General features: G+C 48.1%; 1 protein-coding gene across 2 annotated transcripts in view; it reads left to right on the forward strand.

Moving 5' to 3' along the window:
- LOC119955420 (ral guanine nucleotide dissociation stimulator-like) overlaps positions 1-22285 on the forward strand; it is a 187038-nt gene that overhangs the window by 58860 nt on the left and 105893 nt on the right. The window lies entirely within an intron of this gene.

Below are 22285 nucleotides of genomic sequence, written 5' to 3' on the forward strand. Positions count from 1 at the left end.
GTGCACTCACAGGTACACACACACAGACACAGACACACACAGACACACATGCACAGCCACACATACACACACACACGGACACACACACACACACACAGACACAGACATACACGCCACACACATACATGCACATACACACACACACGCACATACACATACACACAGACACACACGCACGCACACGGGAAACGGCATTCTGCTTAACAACAACGCTTGCCCATTCTGTGAGCCCCACGGTGCTTTGCATTTATTTATTACCTCTTGCAGTGCAGAGAGAATTTAGCCTTTCAGACTCTTATTCTGTCCAAGGGTGTGATGTGTGAGAATTCGTAATAATATGAAAGAAACAATAGAGTTGTTAGACGTTCATCGATCATACCGTGCTTAAAATGTTGAGAACGTGCCTGTGATGGACCTTGGCATGTTTTACCTTGTGAGAGGTGTGATACAAACATAAATAGGGGATGTGATGCTGGAGCTGTGGATCTTTGACATTTTCTTTAACAAGTCTGCTGCCTTCGTTTCTCAGTGAAATCGAAGCCTGTGGCGTCCATCGCCCAAGGCCTGAGGAACGAGTGTTAGGAAGGGCTGCTATTCCTCGCCTCACCCTGCTCCATAGTCAACAAGGAGGACTCAAACCTATGGCAGGGATGAAAAGGCAATTGTCACTTTACAAGACTAAAGCCCGGATTGGGCTGGTTGTCTGATGAGGAAAGGCTGGAAGGGCTAGACTTGTGGCGGCTAGAGTTAAGAAGAGTAAGAGGCGACTTGATTGAAACCTTTAAGCTCCTGAGGGGGCAGCGACAGGGTAGATGTGGAGAGGACGTTCCCGCATGTGGTAAGCATCCAGAACTGGGGTGGAGGGTGGGGGGGAGTGGGGGGGGGGGGGGGGGGGGGGGGGTGAGGAGGGGTGCCGGGGGGGTTGAGGGGGGGGGGGGGGGGGGGGGGGGGGTCACTGTTTAAAAATGAGCGCTCGCTCATTTAAGACACAGATGAGGAGAGGTTTTCTTTCTGAGGGCCGTGAGTCTTTGGAACTCGCTTCTTGAAAAGAGTCCTTGAATATTTTTAAGGCAGGGTAAGCAAGGAGATGGTAGATTAACGAGGGGTAGGCAGAAATATGGAGTAGAGGTTTAAATCAGCCATGAGCTTATTGAATGGCGGGGTAGGCTCGAGGGGCCGAGTGGCCTACTCCTGCTCCTAATGCGTAAGCTCATATTGTTTTGAGTCTCCTACAGCTGTGGCTCCACCAAAATGGAATGGACCCGCCCCCTCCCACCCTTCCCTGACTGGTGGATTTTGGAGGTTGGCGGAAAAAGCAAGAGTCACCTGCAGGTTGGCAATGCCCCTGGACAGCTGCCTTGAGCCTCCGCTCTGGAATTACCTCCCTAAACCTCTCCATCTCTCCCTGTCTCCTGCCAGCCAAACTCCGAGCTCTTCGACCAGACCTTTGCCCACCAGTCCTCGTACCTCCGTACGAGGCTCAGTGTCACAATTTTGTCTGATAATAATAATCTTTACTATTGTCACCAGTAGGCTTACATTAACACTGCAGTGAAGTTACTGTGAAAAGCCCCTCGCCGCCACACTCCGGCGCCAGTTTGGGCACACTGAGGGAGAATTCAGAATGTCCAATTCACCTCACAGAACGTCTTTCGGGACTTGTGGGAGGAAACCGGAGCACCCGGAGGAAACCCACGCAGACACGGGGAGAAGGTGCAGACTCCGCACAGACAGTGACCCAAGCTGGGAATCGAACCGAGGACTCTGAAGCTGTGAAGCAACAGTGCCAACCACTGTGCTACCGTGTCGCTCGGCTCTCTCGGCTAAATCGCTGGCTTTTAAAGCAGACCAAGCAGCACGGTTCGGTTCCTGTACCAGCCTCCCCGGGCAGGCGCCGGAATGTGGCGACTAGGGGCTTTTCACAGTAACTTCATTGAAGCCTACTCGTGACAATAAGCGATTTTCATTTCATATATTTATCATAGAATTTACAGTGCAGAAGGAGGCCATTCGGCCCATCGAGTCTGCACCAGCTCCTGGAAAGAGCACCCTACCCAACGTCAACACCTCCACCCTATCCCCACAACCCAGCAACCCCACCCAACACCAAGGGCAATTTTGGACACTCAGGGCAATTTATCATGGCCAATCTACTTAACCTGCACATCTTTGGACTGTGGGAGGAAACCGGAGCACCCGGAGGAAACCCACGCACACACGGGGATGATGTGCAGACTCCACACAGACAGTGACCCAAGCCGGAATTGAACCTGAGACCCTGGAGCTGTGAAGCAATTATGCTATCCACAATGCTACTGTGCTGCCCTCCAATGTTACCGTGCTGCCCTACAATGCTACCGTGCTGCCCTACAATGCTACCGTGCTGCCCTACAATGTTACCGTGCTGCCCCTGAATCCTGTGAATATAGATCCTGTGAAGCAGCTTGGGATGTTTACTATGTCGAAGTAGCTATATAAATGCACGTTGTTATTGTGGACCGGGGAAAAGAAGACAATCCACGCAGATTTTCGTGACTGGGAATTCCCTTGGGACAGGGCTTTTGTGCTAAAGTTACTGTAGCGAAAGTAGCCCTGGGAAAATTAGGGGAAGGTGTAAGTGCTGCAAGAACAACAATGGGTGGAACTTTCCTGCTGTTCCCACCTGCTTTGACACCCCCCCCCCCCTCCCTCCACCCCACCCCCGCTGGAGAGTGCGAAGGGAGCAGAATTTTCCCATCATTCATGCTGGCAGGATCTTCCAGTCACGATGATGCTGAACCCCCCCCCGGCGGGTTCCCCGGTGGTGTGGCCGGGTTACGACACAAAACGCTGTTGAAAATCCCACCGCCAGCTAGTGACGAACTACCTCGGCCACCAGAGCACACACCGCAAAGCGCGGGGAAATTCCTGCTCTGAGTAACCCCATTGACAGCGGTCAGGTGGGAAGAAGCCACCACAGGCCCGTGGCGGACAGCCTCTGTTGCCACCAAGTATGCTTCGGGAGGGGCAGGGGGGTGACCCTGCCCAATATGTCTTTATCGCCCACTTCACCCCGCCCCAATGACTTTGGCCGACTGTTTAAGAGCCTATCAGGCGGCGGCAACCTGAGCAATCCTCCCACGTCTAGAATCAGCTTTGGTACCAGCTGATAGAATGGTTGATGCTCCATGATCGGAGCGAGTTATCGACTTCCACCATTCATATGCTAAGTAGCACTCGCGCCTACCAGCACCTACCTAGCTGTCAGCCGGCGGTCGACACATGGCTTATTTGGGGGGATGCTAATGCTTCTATCACTATTCAGGAAAGGGATAAAGTAGGAATGTCAGTCAGGTCGGCAAACATTGGCAGAGGGGATGTTATTGGAAACTGTTATTTCGACAAAGTAAACTTGCGTTTGGAATGAATTTATTAAAGTTAAATTTGTCTGACTAACTTGATTGTATTGTTTGAAGTAATGGAGAAGGCTATTCAAGATAGTACTATAGATGTAGTTATATGGACTTTCAGAAGGTGACCTGTCACACAGGAAGCTCATTAAGAAGATGGAAGCTCTGGAATTAAAGGGAATCGGTTAAAAAATAAATTGGTTTCAGTGTGAGGGAGCGAGCGGCGATGGTGGGTTTCTCAAACTGGGAGATGGTGTTCCCCAAGGCTTTAGATTCATTACTTTTTAGAATTTGTATAAATGACTTGGGCATTGGGGCCAGCTTGTAGATGGGTATGACGCTTGGCAAAGGATCAGAGCGATGAAGGTTTCAGGATATCGAAAGGATAGTGAAATCGGCAGAAGAGGTATTGCAAATGGAGTTCAATATGGAGAAGTGTTAAGTAAAGCACTTTGGAGGGTGGCACGGTGGTTAGCACTGCTGCCTCACCGCGCCGAGGTCCTGGGTTCGATCCTAGCCCTGGGTCACTGCAGTGGCGTGCAGAGGGGGGGGCCGACGGTGCGTTGGCCCCGGGCATCCATTTGATGGGGGCATCCAATCAGAGAAGGAAAAAAAAAAAAAAAATTTTTTTTTTTTTTTATTTTTTTTTTTAAAAAATTTAGATTACCCAATTATGTTTTTCAATTAAGGGGCAATTTAGCGTGGCCAATCCACCTACTCTGCACATTTTTTGGGTTGTGGGGGCGAAACCAACGCAGACACGGGGAGAATGTGCAAACTCCACACGGACATTGACCCAGAGCCGGGATCGAACCTGGGACCTCAGTTCCGTGAGGCGGTTGTGCTAACCACTAGGCCACCGTGCTGCCCCAGAGAAGGAAATAAGATAGTAATTTTAAAATTTCAGCGGTGATAAATCAATTTTTGGAGGCTCACCACACTGCAGAGGCAGTTGTTAGCCCTTTATTCCTTTAACATGGTGTACCCTTTCTGTCTAGAGAAAATGGTCCTTCTCCCCATCCCCCCCACACGCATGCGCATGATGTACGTGGTCCAACCATCAAAAGCAACAAGCAAACGTGGCTGTTCGTTCCTGCGTTTCCTCGAGTCATAACTCGTCTTTTCTTCAGCTTTTTGTGCATCTAGATTAGTTCTTTTACCTACTCAGGTCAGTGAATAGCTCTAGAACAGGTGCAACTACGGTTTTTATAGGTTTTTTGGCGATATTTAATGAAATATTTACGTGGGATGTAGTAAGAGTGAAGCCTGGATGATCAGAGGACTGCTATGGCATTTAATCTCGGAATAGGAGACATTTATTCCTTAACATGCTAATATTCGAATACAGATACCACTAATTTGCAAGTCTATGATATAAATTGCATAAAATTATCAGTGGAGAATCAGTGTGAAATAATTTGATACGAAGGAACAAAGAAATGAAATATGGTTTATCCGTCTGCAACTGACCGATTGTTTACCATTTTCTTCCCATTTTCTCATGCGTCTTACGGTTTTTGAGATAGAAAATGAAATGTTAAGAGTATTTCGTGTACAACCGAGTGGAGCACAGAACAGGAAAAAAAAGAGGGCCAGAGTCGAAGAAGAGTCCCATCAAAGAGGGGCATTAGATGCATGGATAAAAAGAAGTAAAGAAGAAGTAGGAGGAGCTGGAGAAGTAAAAGATGATGTGGGTGCAGAGAAGGATTTTTCTGATACGGATTCAGCTCGGTCAGAACATAATACTCTCTCTCCTCAGTCTCGTTGTCAGGATGATGATCCATGTGAAGAAAATAAAGAAGATATTTGCATATTTTTGCAAAGAAGCGATTTTGGCTGTTTGAAGAAACCGATTCCAGATCATTTGAAGATGACAATATTACAACATGGCCCTGAAAGATATCATAATAAAAGTGGTCCATTTGCTGAGAAGGATGGGAGATCATTTTCCAAACAGTGGTTTGATAAAGTTTCCACAAACGGAGAAATTGTGGAGAGAAAATGGTTGTTATACTCTCCATATCGGAAAGCATGCTACTGTTTTGTTTGCTTTTTGTTTTCAAAGGAGCATTTGTCGTCTGTGTCAAACTTTGGAAAGGAAGACGGTTTCTCCACTTGGAGAAAATTAAATCCAACAATACCTGACCATGAGAAAAGCCCTTCTCATAGAGCTCACATGAGGGAATACCTGAACCTTGTAGTTCGACTCCATCATTCAACTACGATAGGTGCTGAACTTCAACAGCAAATGTCTGCTGAAAAGAAAAGATGGAAAGCTATAACTGAACGGATTGTCGAGGTTATATCCTTTCTGGCAAAACAGAATCTGGCCTATCGTGGACATCGAGGAGAAGGAATATCTGGGTTATCAGAGCCAGGGGAGACAGTCAGTGAAAATACAGGAAACTTTCTAGCAACAATCAGACTTTTGGCCAAATATGATGACATCTTAGCAAAACACTTGCAGAGAGGGAAAGAGAAACCAAAAAGTGTCACCTACTTGTCCAACAGAATTCAAAACGAAATAATCAATCTTCTTGGTGAAACTGTCAAGAAAAATATAATTTCCGAAATTAAGGACGCAAAATATTTTAGCATAATGCTGGATTCAACTCCAGATATTGCCCATGAAGATCAGGTTTCTGAAATTCTGCGTTACATTCATATTGATGAAAACAGAAAAGTAGAAATAAAGGAGACATTTCTGGGATTTTTTCAAGTCAACAAGAAAGATGCAGTCAGCCTGGTAAATAAAATTCAGGAAAAATTGGAAGAAGACAAAATTTCCATGAATGATTGTCGTGGTCAAGCATATGATAACACAGCAGTTATGGCTGGAGTGAGAGGAGGTGTTCAACAAAAAATTCTTGAAGTTAACCCAAAAGCTGTGTTTGTGAACTGCGAGAACCACAGCCTCAATTTGTCCTGTGTCCATGCAAGTGAGGTGCAACCTGTTGTTGTTACATTTTTTGGCATTCTAGAAAAACTCTACTTTTTTTTCTTCATCTACTTCTCGTTGGGAAGTGTTAAAATCATTTGTCACTCGGACTGTGAAAAGACAGTGTGACACAAGATGGAGTTCCAGCCATGATGCTGTGCAAGTAATCCACGAAGAGTGTGACAACGTTATTGCAAGCCTTCAACACCTGCTGGAAGGAGAATTTTCAAGGGAAACTAAATCTGATGCAGGATCGCTACTGAACTCTATTCAACAGTTCCCGTTTATAGCTTTATTAAATTTTTGGTACTCAGTTTTATCATCAGTGGATAAAGTCTCAAAACGTTTGCAGGATCCGAAAATGGGGTTCCATGAAGCTTCTTGTGATCTGAGCGGACTTATTCATATCTTGAATTTGAAGAATGACGAAATTATCCACAATGCAATAGATTTAGCCAATGAATATTGTCAAAATTGGGGAATACCAATTGCACGAACAAGGAGAAGAAGAATAATGCCTGGAGAGTCAGCAAGAGATAGTGGACTGACGGCACAAGAAGAAATGAATAGAGTAATGGTAGAGATTGTAAACAGATTAAAAACTGAAATTGAATACCGCAGTGTCCGTCTTCAAAGACTCAGTGACCGATTTTCTTTTCTTCTGAACTTGAATTCAGGAGTGATTGAAGATGAACAAGAAAGAGAGAAATTAAAAAAGGAATGTTCAGACTTTGCAAATTATTATGACAATGATGTGGTTGCAATTCAGTTATATGACAAAATTATTGATTTTGTGATGCTCCTTCGAGCTGGAGGAAATAGAGTTCCCCCTGATCCTAAAGATGCTCTGGAGTCTTTACTGCAGTATGGGAGGGATGTCTTTCCGACGCTGTGTGTTTCATACAGATTACTGCTTACAATCGCATTTTCAGTCGCAAGCTGTGAAAGGTCATTTTCAAAACTGAAATTAATAAAAATATATCTGAGGTCTTCTATGTCACAGGAGCGACTGACCAACCTGGCTTTAATAAGCATTGAAAAAGAATTTCTCACAGCTGATGTAAAAAGTGAAGTAGTTCAGGTGTTTTGTGACAGGAGGTATCATTTGGGGAAAAGAACTTAATAAATTTGATTGATTTATATTAAAATCGAATAAAGCGTTTATTTCATGTTTCATCTGTGTTTATATATTCAAAATGTTTTCCTTTCTCATAATATTTCTCAGTATATTAGGCCTTATACTTGAGTCTTTGGGGCATACAATCAAGATTTGCCCCGGGCATCACCAGACCTCTGCACGCCACTGGGTCACTGCCTCTGTGGAGTTTGCAGGTTCTCCCCGAGTTTGTGTGGGTTTCGCCCCCACGGCCCAACAATATGCTGGGTAGGTGGATTGGCCACATTAAATTGCCCCTTAATAGGAAAAACTGAATTGGGTACTCTACATTTATTTTTTAAAAAGAAAGTAAAGCACTTTGGGAGGATTAATATGGGAAGACAGCTTTAGATAAATGGCACAGTGTTTTGAAATGTGGATGTACAGCGAGCCTTTTCTGTCCATGTGCACAACATCATTAAAGATGATCCAACCGTTTGATATGGTGCCAAAAATGGGTTATTTGTGTTTATAAATAGAAGAATTCTAAAAGAATAAAATATAATATCAAGAGAATATCTCTTGATATTATATTTAATATCTAATATAAATCACTGGTTAGGCCTCAATTGGTGTGCAGTTGATAGCTTTGATCGCCACACCTTTGTAGAGATGGAAAGGCCTTACTTAGAAAGGGTACAGAGGAGGTTCGAGCAGGATGGTACCAGGGATGAGGGGCTTCAATTATGAGGAGAGGTTGGAAAAGTTCAGACTGTTCCCTTTGGAACGGAGAGCATATGAACAAGGAGCAGCGGTAGGCCATTCGGCCCCTCAGGCCTGGTCTGCTATCGAATAGGATCATGGCTGAGCTGATAGTAACTTCAAATCTGCACTCTGCCTACCCCTGATATCCTATCACCCCCTTGGTTACCAAGAATCCATCCACCTCTGCCTTCAAAATATTCAAAGATTCTGCTTCCAGCTCCTTTTCAGGAAGAGAATTCCAAACACTCAACGCCCTCTGAGAGAAAATGTTGCCTCATCTCCATATTAAATGAGTGACTCCTAATTTTTAAACAGTGCCCCCTGGTTCTAAGTTCTTCCAGAAGGGGAAACATCCTCTATGAAGTGTTGGCTAGTGTAGACTTGAGAGATGAACAGACACTTCCAACACTGATGAAGGTTCAACTCAATTTTATTAACTACTTCTAACTAACTAACACACGACGACTGTGGGTTAAAGCTGATAACTTAAACTATAGACTTAAGCTTTGTCCGAACCAGTTGATTCTCTCAGCACGTGGTGTGAGTCTGTGCTGGGCTGGATGAGTTCTTGTTACACTGAGAGGCAGCACCCAGAATGAGCGGGAACCGTGGTGCCCTCTGCCTTTATAGTGTGTGTATTCTAACTGGTGATTGGCTGCGGTGTTTGTACATGTTGATTGGTCCCTGTGTGTGTCCATCAGTGTGTGTCTGCACCATGATATACTGGCGTATATTATGCCACTCTACACATCCACCCTGTCAATAACCCTCAGGATCTTATATGTTTCAATCAAGTTGTCTCTTACTCTTCCAAACTCCAGCAACACAAGCCTAGCCCATCCAACCTTTCCTCATAAGACAGCCCACCCGTCCCAGGTATTCGTCTAATAAACCTTCTCTGAACTGCTTCCAACACATTTACTTCCTTCCTTAATTTTTTTTTCATAAATTTAGAATATTCAATTTAGCGTGGCCAATCCACCTACCCTGCACATCTTTTTTGGGTTATTGGGGCGAAACCCACGCAAACACGGGGAGAATGTGCAAAGTCCACACGGACAGTGACCCAGAGCCGGGATCGAACCTGGGACCTCGGCGCTGTGTGCCGTATGCATTAAATAAGAGGGAGAAAAAGCTATCACTTTATGCTTCGTTCTTCTTACTAAATTTCTGCAGCTTAGCAGAAGAATCATGTACGGTATGTTATACTGAGTTATTGTACGCAGTGTTGTTAGACACTGTTGTAGGACATAACTCTCCATGACGCTACAAGTTAAGCTATCGTGCAATTTACGGTAAGCAATGTCTTGGGACTTTTGACAGGAAATAGAAATGAATCGATTTAGAGAAGTGTTTCCAATGATCTATAAAGGTAAGTATACGTAATTTGCTGAAATGACTCATATTTACATATAAATACACCATGTCGTTGGCAGTAACTTTATATAATTTTCACAGAATACTATCTATAATTTCCTGTTTCCTGTTCTATGTATATTTATAATGTACCTTATCTTGTGTATATTTATGTTACTGTGCCTTGCTGATATTGCTGCTCCTTTGACTTGTTCAAATTGCTAAATTTACTCATATACAAAACCTTCTCCATTGTCCCCTACCAATAAAATAAGGTCAATATCCCAAAGCCTATGGGGTTGTTAGTTACATACAACTACAGGGGCTGGTTTAGCACAGTGGGCTAAACAGATGGCTTGTAATGCAGGGCAAGGCCAGCAGCATGGGTTCAATTCCCATACCGGCCTCCCTGAACAGGTGCTGGAATGTGGTGACTAGGGGCATTTCACAGTAACTTCATTGAGGCCTACTTGTGGTTATTATTATTATAGGGGGGGGTTGAGGGGGGACCTGATTGAGGTCTACAAAATTATGAGAGATATGGACAGGGTGGATAGCAACAAGCTTTTTCCAAGATTGGGGGTGTCAATTACCAGGGGTCACGATTTCAAAGTGAGAGAGGGAAAGTTTAAGGGAGATGTGCGTGGAAAGTTTTTTACGCAGAGGGTGGTGGGTGCCTGGATCGCTTTGCCAGCGGACGTGGTAGGGGCGGGCACGATAGCATCATTTAAGATGCATCTAGACAGATATATGACTGGGCGGGGAACAGAGGGATGTAGAAAATAGGAGACAGGTTGAGATAAAGGATCTGGATCGGCGCAGGCTGGGAGGGCCGAAGGGCCTGTTCCTGTGCTGTAATTTTCTTTGTTCTTTGTTCTTTATAACTCCCTCTTTGTCAGTAGTTAATGGTAATAGTTCAGTCTTCAACAGTCAACTGTTGATCTGACCCTGTTGTTCAGGTGAGTCCTACTCTGGATGTCCTCTCATGACCTTTGACCTGACTGCGCTCTCCACCAGGAGGCAAGAACCTGACCACTCCTGCTACAGAGGCAGAGGCAAAGGCAGCAGGGGGGGTTGGCGTTGCCAAACTTGCTTCATTATTATTAGGCGCCGAATGTGGACAAGGTGCCGGGGCGGGGGGGGGGGTTGGATAGTTTAGGATGGAGGAGGAATCTTGTAAGGGGGGGTTGGATAGTGTACACAGGAGGTGAAGAGAAGTGGGGATGGTCAAGGTGAGGGATTTGTATTTGGAGGAAGGGTTCGCCAGTCTGGAGGAGCTAAGGGAGAAGGTAGAACTGCCGAGGGGTAGTGAGTTCAGGTATTTACAGGTTAGGGACTTTGCACAAAAGGTCTGGAAGGGGTTCCCTAGATTGCTGGGATACACCCTGCTGGAGCGACTGCTGCTTCCGGATGTGGAAGGGGAGGGAAGAATTGGGGATATATATAAGTGGCTGGGGGAGCAGGGAGGCGAGCGGGTGGTGAAGATCAAGGAGAAATGGGAAGCGGAGTTGGGAATGGAGATCAATTGGGAAGTATGGAGTGAGGCACTGCGAAGGGTAAACGGGACCGTTGCTTGTGCAAGGATGAGCCTGATACAGTTTAAGGTGGTGCACAGGGTGCATATGACTCAGGCAAGAATGGGTGGGTTCTTTCAGGGGGTAGCAGATGTGTGTGAGAGGTGTGGATGGGGGCCAGTGAATCATCCGCACATGTTTTGGGGTTGTGAAAAATTGGGAAGATTCTGGGTGGGAGTGTTCGCGGTCTTAGCCAGGATAGTGGGGGAGGAGGTGGACCCAGACCCTTTGGTGGCGATATTTGGGGGTTTCAGAGAAGCCGGAGCTCATGGAGAGGAGGAAGGCCGATGTCTTGGCCTTCGCCTCTCTGATTGCACGGTGACGAATTTTGTTGGAGTGGCGGTCAGCATCGCCACCGGGGGTAGCAGCTTGGTTGGGTGACCTGTACGACTTCCTGCGGTTAGAGAAGATAAAGTATGAGTTAAGGGGCTCAGCAGGGGAGTTTGAGAAAAGGTGGGGGATGTTTGTGACCGTGTTTGAGGAGCTGTACGTCGCGGGGGGGGTGATGGAGAGTGGGGGGAGGTGGGGGGGGGGGGGGGGGGGGGGGGGTGAAACAGGAGAAAAATCTGTACAAACTGTGTAGTTGATTGTTGGGAAGAATGTTTCCCGGACTGTTTATTTGCTGTAACCTACTTTGATACAAGTTTGAATAAAATGCGTTTTTAAAAAAAAAGAACCTGACCCAAACCTCAGTCTCTGGTTGGTTGCCAAAGCCCCTGCTTCACCCCAATTGAATGCAACACCGTGCTCCACTGGAAGTAATGATTGTCTCTCTGCCCATGACCCCCAGTCTTCAAAAAGTGAGGCCAGGCCTCCTGGAGCTCTGCCCAAGAGTTTTACAGGGCGGTGTTGAGTTTTGCCAGGGTACTTTACGGCAAGTCCCAGAAACGGAAGCGGCGGAGTTCTGACTACGTGTATGTTAGTGCCAAGGCTTAGGGTGGGGCTGGTTGAGTTGTGTTCCGAGATGTGTGGGTATGGGAGATGTCCATTGAGGAGACGGGTTGAATTCCAAAAGAAGGAAGAATGACAAAGAGACTTTAAGGAGGTTCAGGCAGAGGCAGGAGGTTGGTACCTTAAATCAACAACAACAACCGCTGTTGACAGAGCAGCTTTTTTGTAATGTAATCAAACTCTCCACAGTGCTTCACAGGACTCTAATCCAATTTTAGAAAGAATGACATTGTGGAAAGAAAGAAGGCATTAGGACAGGTGACCGAAAATTTGGAAAAGGGGTAGGTTTTAAGGAGCAAATTCCTGAGCTTCGGCCCAGGTTGCTGAAGGCTCAGGTGGTTGAGGATCCAAGTGGTTGAAGATCCAGGTGAGACTGAGGGCCCAGGTGGCTGGAGGCCCAGGTGACTGAAGGCCCAGGTGTCTGGAGGCGCAGGTGTCTGGAGGCCCAGGTGTCTGGAGGCCCAGGTGGCTGAAAACCCAGGTGTCTGGAGGCCCAGGTGGCTGAAAACCCAGGTGTCTGGAGGCCCAGGTGTCTGGAGGCCCAGGTGACTGGAGGCCCAGGTGACTGAAGGCCCAGGTGGCTGAAAACCCAGGTGACTGAAGGCCCAGGTGTCTGGAGGCCCAGGTGACTGGAGGCCCAGGTGACTGAAGGCCCAGGTGGCTGAAAACCCAGGTGACTGAAGGCCCAGGTGTCTGGAGGCCCAGGTGGCTGAAAACCCAGGTGTCTGGAGGCCCAGGTGTCTGGAGGCCCAGGTGTCTGGAGGCCCAGGTGTCTGGAGGCCCAGGTGTCTGGAGGCCCAGGTGTCTGGAGGCCCAGGTGACTGGAGGCCCAGGTGTTGGAGGCCCAGGTGGCTGTAGACCCAGGTGACTGAAGGCCCAGGTGGCTGAAGACCCAGGTGGCTGAAGACCCAGGTGTCTGGAGGCCCAGGTGACTGGAGGCCCAGGTGTCTGGAGGCCCAGGTGGCTGGAGGCCCAGGTGTCTGGAGGCCCAGGTGGCTGAAGACCCAGGTGTCTGGAGGCCCAGGTGACTGGAGGCCCAGGTGTCTGGAGGCCCAGGTGGCTGGAGGCCCAGGTGTCTGAAGGCCCAGGTGTCTGGAGGCCCAGGTGTCTGGAGGCCCAGATGTCTGGAGGCCCAGGTGACTGGAGGCCCAGGTGTCTGGAGGCCCAGTGGCTGTAGACCCAGGTGACTGAAGGCCCAGGTGTCTGGAGGCCCAGGTGTCTGGAGGCCCAGGTGTCTGGAGGCCCAGGTGTCTGGAGGCCCAGGTGACTGAAGGCCCAGATGGTTAAAGGCCTAGTTGGCTGAAGACCAAAGGAAGTGGGGGGTGGCTGGGGTTGGAGTCGGAGACACACACAATTATTGGAACCCCAGACTTGGGCACCTCTATATCACTCACCAGAATCCTGAACACAGGAGGAGTCCATTTCGGCCTATTTTTCTTCCTTGGGTGTATCTCAGACACTTTCTCTCAAGCACTAAAATAAATTTCCCCAAGGGAGCAATTTTCACCTTTACCCTGGGGCAGTAACTATATGGGTCGGATAGCTGTCCCTTGTAAAACCCACCCAACTGGCATCCCATTGAAAGTTCACCTTGACAGGTTACCGGTCAGGTGGCAAACATGAGGGAGGCCATTCGGCCCATTGTATCCATACTGGCTCTCTGCAAGTGCATCTTGGTGTTAGTCCCACTCTCCTGCCTTTTTCCCATAGTCCAGCAGGATGTTTCCATTCAGGTGACCATGCAATACCTTTTTGAAAATCTATAGCCTGTGAGTGAATCGCAGCCGCTTGTGGTATTATAGTTGATATTCTGATAACCCTATTAAATATATAAATCTCTCTTAATCCTTCCCTTTATGCAACCAGAATTAATCCTTCCTCCAGTTCAAGCTGCTGTTCTTTGTTCGCTATCAGCTCACGCTGACACTCCACTTCCTCCTAATGCAGGTTCTTCATTTTTCTGTTCCCATTCTTCTCTGCCTTTATCGCCCGCTCCCCCAGAACCATTCTAGGCCGGGATTTTCCGCCAATGTTTACGTTGTTTTGTATGACTCGTCCGTCCCACTGCCAGCTGGGAAAGCTACGGTGGGGGGGGGGGGGGGTTTCATCTTCAGCGGGATGTGAAGATCCCACTGGCGGGTGGGGCCGGAAAATCCCATCTCTTGCCCCTCCACCTGGCCCCGCGTCTTTCTCTTCTCCTTCGTCCAGCTCCTACCTGCTGACACTGTCACCGAGAGTGAACGCTGCTGCTGTGCGCCACAGCTTGGGCCAGGTCCTTGTGGGGAAGACCGGGCCTACATGTCTCTTCATCCGTAAATGTATAATGCAGTTTCTTCAGAATGCATCGCGAGGGATGGTACGATTAAAGGATGCTTGGGCTTTCTGCCGGTGAAGAGCTGAAACCTGACGGAAGATATGAGAGAAAACTTTGCGATTCTGTCTTTGAAAGGTCGACAGGAAGCAGGTTGTTATTGTCGATCAGACTCCACGCTTGTCGAATAGTGTGATGCAGTGGAGGAGTCCACAGGTTCATTAACTATCCTTCCATCGCCATAATCATCAATAGTATGGCCAACCCGGTGTTTAGTTCTCTTCGGTGTCAGTATTTTATTACATATAACATCAACGGGGCCGAGGTGGAGCTGGTTAGCAGTTTCAAATTCCAAGGGTTGCACATCTCCAAAAATCTGTCCTGGTCCACTCACGTCGACGCTATCACCAAGAAAGCACAACAGCGCTTATACTTTTTCAGGAAACTAACGAAATTCGGCATGTCCACGTTAACCCTTACCAACTTTTACAGATGCACTATAGAAAGCATCCTATCGGGCTGCATCAGTATGGCAACTGCTCGGCCCAGGAACGCAAGAAACTTCAAAGAGTCGTGAATACAGCCCAGTCCATCACACAAACCTGTCTCCCATCCATTGACTCCATCTACACCTCCCGCTGCCTGGGGAATGCGGGCAGCATAATCAAAGACCCCTCCCTTACTCACTCTTCCAACTTCTTCCATCGGGCAGGAGATACAGAAGTCTGAGAACACGCACAAACAGACTCAAAAAACAGCTTCTTCCCCGCTGTCACCAGACTCCTAAATGACCCTCTTATTGACTGACCTCATTAACACTCCACCCTGTATGCTTCATCCAATGCTTATGTAGTTACATTGTATATCTTGTGTTGCCCTATTATGTATTTTCTTTTATTCCCTTTTCTTCCCATGTACTTAATGATCTGTTGAGCTGCGCGCTGAAAAATACTTTTCACTGTACCTCGGTACATGTGTGACAATAAACAAATCCAATCCAATTATGGTCACCTGTTTGGGTCTCAGCTGTGACTCAGTGGGTAACACACTTGGCTCTGAGTCAGAAGGTTGTGGGTTCAAGTCCCACTCCAGGGCTTGGGCTTAAACAGAAGACTGTGGCGCAGTGCTGAGGGAGTGCTGCACTGTCAGCTGAGGTGCCATCTTTCGGTTGAGGTATTAAAGAGTCATGGAGGTCTACTGCACAGAAAAGATCCTTTGGCCCATTGCATCTGTGCCAATCAAAAACCATCACTGTAGTATTTTAATCCCAAATTTCATGCCTTGTGTGCCTTGGCATCACACGTGCACATCTAAATACTTCTTAACAGAACATAGAACATACAATGGAGAAGGAGGCCATTTGGCCAATCGAGTCTGCACCGACCCAATTTAACCCCTCACTTCCACCCTATCCCCGTAACCCAATAACACCTCCTAACCTTTTTTGGACACTAAGGGCAATTTAGCATGGCCAATCCACCTAACCTGCACATCTTTGGATAGTGGGAGGAAACCGGAGCACCCGGAGGAAACCACGCAGACAGTGGGGACGGGATTCTCCCCTACCCAGCGGGGCGGGGGATCCCGGCGCTGAGGAGTGGCGTGAACCCCTCGGGCGTCGGGCCGCCCCAAAGGTACAGAATCCTCCCACCTTCAGGGGCTAGGCCGGCGCCACGCCAAGCGGTGCCGAAGGGCCTCTGCCGGCCAGCACGAGTTGGAGCATGCTGACGTCATCCCAGAGCATGCACGGGGAGGGGGGGGGGGGGGGGTTCATCTCCATTCTGGCCATCGTGGAGGACCACAGCGGCCGACGCGGAAAAATAGTGCTCCCGTGGCACAGGCCCACCCGTGGATCAGTGGGCCCCAATCGCGGATCAGGCCACCCTGGGGGCACCTCCCAGGGCCAGATCCCCCTGCGCCCCCCCCCCCCCCGAGGACCCCAGAGGCTGCCCGAGCAGCCAGGTCCCACCAGTAACATACACCAGTGGGACTGGCTGAAAATGGGCGGCCACTCAGCCCATCGCGGGCAGGAGAATCGCCGGGGGGGGGGGGGGGGCGCTGCCAACGGCCGCCGACCGGCGCGACATGATTCCCGCCCCTGCTAAATCCCCAGCGCCGAAGAATTCGGCAGCCGGCGGGGGGGCGGGATTCACGCCGCCCCACTGTGATTCTCAAACCCGGCGGCGGGGTGTCGGAGAAGCCCGCCCGGGGAGAACGTGCAGACTCCACACAGACAGTGACCCAAGTAGAATCGAACCTGGGACCCTTGCGCTGTGAAGCAACAGTGCTAATGACTGTGCTACCGTGCCATCCCTCACACTTACCCGGACTGAATTCCATTTGCCACTGATCAGCCCATCTGACCGGCCTGTCTATATCCTCACTATTTACCATCCCACCAATTTTCCTATCATCCATGAACTTACTGATCAACCCTCCTACATTCATGTCTAAATCATTTATGTAAACTACAAACAGCAAGGACCCCAACACTGATCCCTGTGGGACCCCACTAGACACAGGCTTCCAGCCAGAAAAACACCACTCAACCATCACCCTCTGCTTCCTGCCACTCAGCCAATTAAGCCAAAACTTTGGTTTGTTGGATCTAATAGGTTTTGTGGCACCGTTTTGAAGGAGATTATCCCTGGTGTTCTGGCCAATATTTACCCCTCAATCAACACCTCAAACACAGATTACGTGACCATTCTACTGTTGTGGGAGCTTGCTGTGCAAATTGGTTGCCCTGTTTCCTACACTACAGCAATGGCAACACTTTAGGGCAGCACGGCGGCACAGTGTGTTAGCACTGCTGCCTCACCGCCGAGGTCCCAGGTTCGATCCTGGCCCTGGCACTGTCCGTGTGGAGTTTTCCCCGTGTTTGTGTGGGTTTCACCCCCACATCCCAAAGATGTGCAGGGTATGTAGATTGAACACACTAAATTGCCCCTTAATGGTAAAAAAATTAATTGGGTACACAACATCTATAACAAAAAAAGCAATGGGACGGCATGTGGCACAGTGGTTAGCATTGCTGTCTACGGTGCTGAGGACTTGGATTCGATCCCGGCTCTGGGTCACCGTCCGTGTGGAGTTTACACATTCTCCCCGTGTTTGCGTGGGTTTCACCCCCACAGCCCAAAGATGTGCAGGGTAGGTGGATTGAACACGCTAAATTGCCCCTTAATTGGAAAAAGAATAATTGGGTACTCTAAATTTATTTTAAAAAATAATGACAACACTTGAAAAGTACACCCTTGGCTGTCGAGAGCTTTGGGACATCCTGAGGGCACGAAAGGCGCTATATGAATGCATTCCTTCCCCCTTTCTTTGCTTTCATTTTCCACAAGTGGTGCCACCTGTGCACACCAAACATGTGTTTCCTCCCTTGGATCAAACCCAGGCTTCTGAACTGGAGTTCAGGCCACCAGTCACTGGGACAGCCCAGAGCAGGTTTCAAATCCCTTGCCTCTGACACGAGCAAGAAAGGAAATCAATGGGTGTCTTTCATGGATTGTAGACTCGTGAGCTAACATGACAGGGTGAGTTAACGGTCACGATGTCTCAGAGAGCACAGAAGTGAAGACCAGAAAGGAGGACGATTTGTGTAGATATTCATCAGAGAGAGAAAGCACTAAAAATGAATGTAATAGGCAGCTGATGCTGGCTGACTTGCTCATTCTATTTTTTGATGGGGACTTTTCAATTACAACAGATTTGACTGTGGGTGGTTTTCATTTTCCAATCTAAATCCTGTAAAAGCTATTATGACTATGCTGTGGTAATAGTGATACTGAAACTCTCTTCTGGCACTTTAATCTAAATTATTTTTGCATCCTAAAGAGACAATGATTGCCGAATGGTATATTTTCCAGCGGTATAAGAACAAAAAACATTACAGCACAGGAACATGCCATTCGGCCCTCCAAGCCTGCACCGACATACAGATTATAGTTTCCATATTTTTGGGGATCAGTTGGCTGGGCGGCTGGTTCGTGATGCAGAGCGACGCCAACAGCGCAGGTTCAATTCCCCGTACTGGTCCGAGGTTTTTCATGAAGGCCTTTCATGAAGGACTTGCCTTCTCAACCTTGCGGTGTGGTGACCTTCAGGTTAAATCACCACCGGTCAGCTCTCTTTCTCAAGGGGAGGGCAGTTTATGGTCCTCAGAGACGATGGTTATTTTCACTTCCCTTTTCCAGCAGATAGGGAGGAGGTTGGAGGAGCGGCCAAATGATCAAGAGCCAGAGTGAAGATGGTGGGAGGTGGGTGGATGGAATTAAAGGAAGGAGGGCTGGGGCAGCACGGTGGCGCAGTGGGTTAGCACTGCTGCCTCATGGAGCCGAGGTCCCAGGTTCGATCCCGGCTCTGGATCACTGTCCATGTGGAGTTTGCACATTCTCCCTGTGTTTGCGTGGGTTTCGCCCCCCACAACCCAAGGATGTGCAGGGTAGGTGGATTGGCCATGCAAAATTACCCCTTAATTGGAAAAAATGAATTGGGTACTCTAAATTTATTTTTTTTAAAAGGAAGGAGGGCTGGCAGTAAGTGAAAAAAAGGGCGAGTCGAACAATTAAATAAATAAGCTCTTGATTATCGCTTGAGCTTCTGGTCTCTGCAAGATGAAATGAAGGAGAACAGAGGGAGGGATGAAGAAGAAAATGAAAAGAAAGACTGAGCTTGTCCAGGGTGTGGATAGAGGCAGTGCTGTTAGAGAGAGCGGTCACAAGTGTGCGTACGGCAGAGAATTGAATAAAATGGTGAAGGTCATGGACTGAGGAATGTGGAGTTTTATTCATGGAATATAGGCATTGCAGGCAAGACCATAATTTATCGGCCAATCCTAACTGTCCTTTCATTGGTACAACCAAGTGGCTAGCTAAGGCACCTGAGAGGGCAATTAAGAATCAACCACATAAGAAATAGGAGCAAGAGGTAGACCATTCAGCCCATCGAAGCCGCTCCACCATTCAATATGATGATGGCTGATCTTTGGGCTGCAACTCCATTCTCCCGCCCATTCCCCGTATCCCTACGTTCCCTGCGAGACCCGTAATCTGCCATCGCAGCCTTAAATGTATTCAACAATGGAATATCCACAACTCTCTCAGGTAGAGAATTCCAAAGATTAGCAACCCTTTGAAGTAATTTCTCCTCATCTCAGTCCTAAAACTCTTATTCTGAGACTCTTCCCCTGTGTTTTAGATTTGCCGATCAGCGGAAACAGCTTCCAGTGTCTACCTGTTCAGCCGCTTCAGAATCGTGTATGTTTCAATTAGATCACCTTGCATTTTCCGAAACCTCAGAGAATAGAGATCCAACTTACTCATCATAGGACAACCCTCTCATCGCAGGGACCTTATGAACCTTCGCTGTACCGCTCCCATGGTGCAAGTATATTCTTCCTTAAATTTGGTGACCATAACCACACACAGTATTCCAGTGATCTCACCAAAGCCCCATATAGTTGTAGTAGGAATTTTTTATTCCTGCACTCCATTTTCCTTTGCAATAAAGGTCAACATGTCATTTGTTTTCCTACGGGCTCGCTGGGCCTTCATCCTAACTTATTGGGTGGGATTTACCGGCTGTCCACGCCGGCGGGAAATTCCGGTCCCACGCCGGCGCACGGGTTTCCGGGCGATGAGGGGAGCTATCACCGGGAATTCTCGTTGACAATGACGGGGGCGGTATGCCCCGCTGGCGGGCCATCTGCGCCACCAAAAACACTTGGTGGGCTGGTCGGTAAGCCCTTCGTGATCCTCAAACGAGTGCACCCAAGTCTCTCTCAACACCAGCGTTCAGATTGCTGTGGGTCTGGAGTCATACGTGGGCTGGACCAGGTAAGGAAGGCAATTTTCCTTTCTGATTAGTGACCTAGTTAGGCATTTGGTCACCATTACTGATAATAACATTTGAATCCAGATTTGTTTAATTAATTGAATTGCTCAACGGCTGTGGTAGGTTTTGAACACATGGATGATTAGACCAGGTTACCAGCTCAGCAACGTAACCATGGTGCCACTGTGCCCAATGGATGAAGTACTTCATTCAGATCTGTGACATTTGCTCTTTTATTATTTTTTATTCCTTTGAAGGGTGCAGTGTGTCAAGAGGTATGAAGCATTAAGGGTGGAAGTGAGACAACAACAACCTATATTTATATATCATCTTTATTGCGGTAAAATGCACAAAGGTGCTCAAAGGAGGAAATTCCTCCTGTGGGATTCTCTGTCGGCGGGGTCCTTCGCTTCGCCGGCAGTGCATGCCGCGGGTTTCCCCACACTGTGCGGGTGACCACAATGGGAAACCCCATTGGCCGGTTGTGGGAATGGAGAATCCCGCCGGGAAACGGGACTGGCAGATCGGAGAATCCCGCCCTTCATCTTTCCCTATATTGGATTGGTCTATGACCATGCTCGGCAAGGTACTGCAATGGTATGTCGTTGCCTTAGGCAGTCTGGATGACCAGGAAACTCTCCCACTCTTACCGCCTGACAACAGGCCTGGTGGAAGGATTTGCAGGCTGATAATCAACCTGCTTGGCCAGGTCCTGGGCCTTGGCCATCGAGCCCTGGAGCAGAGCCTGAACCTGGAGCTTCTAGCCCAGAGCTGGGGACCCTACCCACCGCGTCACAAAACCGTAGCAATTATAAAAACTGAGTCACATAAGGAGATATTGGGACAGTGGTCAAGAGCTTGGTCAATCAGAGAGGTTTTACAGACAGTCCTGTCAGAGGAAAGAGAGATTTGGAGACCTTCAGTGGTGGGGTGAAGTGGATGGGGTGTCAATGTGTCAATGTATCAGCAAGTGTGTGCTTTGGCAATTACATTCTTAACCTGATTGCCTTGGTAAAGACGGTTGATGTTTGCTGGCACAACCTCCAAAACAGTATAAATGGGCACTGTCAGAACAGTTGGGGCGAGGGGGAACCATACGGAGTTTGTATTTCTTTGGCGCTGTATGCAGAATAAACTTACCGAAGGCGCGGGCAGCATGGTAGCACAGGGGTTAGCACTGTTGTTTCACCGAGCCAGCGTCCCAGGTTCGATTCCCTGGCTTGGGTCACTGTCTGTGCGGAGTCTGCACTTTCTCCCCGTGTCTGCGTGGGTTTCCTCCGGGTGCTCCGGTTTCCTCCCACAAGTCCCGAAAGAATTGGACATTCTGAATTCTCCCTCAGTATGCCCGAACAGGCGCCGGAATGGGGCGGCTCGGGGCGTTTCACAGTAACTTCATTGCAGCGTTAATGTAAGCCTACTTGTGACAATAAAGATTATTATAAAAGACCAGTTGCTGTCTTAATCCTCCATCATGTACCACGATTGTATTGAACAGGGGGATGCGTCAGAGGCCAGAGCTGGAGTTCACGCTCTAGAAGTGCTCCTCTTGGGAACCACGTCCTAAATAACATCTGGTGTATCAAGGGTTATGGTAATCCAGAGAACGTCGACGGATTAGACTAAGTGTCTTGTGATTCATATTGAAGCCGTAGGTAACATGGACGGCACCAAAGGTCAAAGCTGAGAGCGGCAACTTTACTAGACCACTGTTTTTCTGTATTACTGGATTAATTTTATTGGATTTTTAAAAAAAAATTCTTGGAATGTGGATGTTGCCAGCAAAGCCTCCGTGGCTACATTGAACAAATGGTAACTGACTGCCACCTCAGATCAATGACTGTGTGGGAGAAGAAATGCCAGAATTTTGACCCAATGGTTATGAAAGGCCACTGGGTGATACATGTCCACGTTAGTGTGTGGCTTGGAATGTCTGCTGTGTTCCCAATGATGGAACCATCAATTCACGAGACACGTGCTTTAAGATATGAACAGTGGTTTTAATCTACTTACTACAGAGCCAGCCTGTTACCCGTTGAACTCTCAATGAACTGCAGGCTGGCTCTG

The sequence above is a fragment of the Scyliorhinus canicula genome, chromosome 21 (assembly GCF_902713615.1).
Source record: "Scyliorhinus canicula chromosome 21, sScyCan1.1, whole genome shotgun sequence".
Taxonomy (NCBI): Eukaryota; Metazoa; Chordata; class Chondrichthyes; order Carcharhiniformes; family Scyliorhinidae; genus Scyliorhinus; species Scyliorhinus canicula.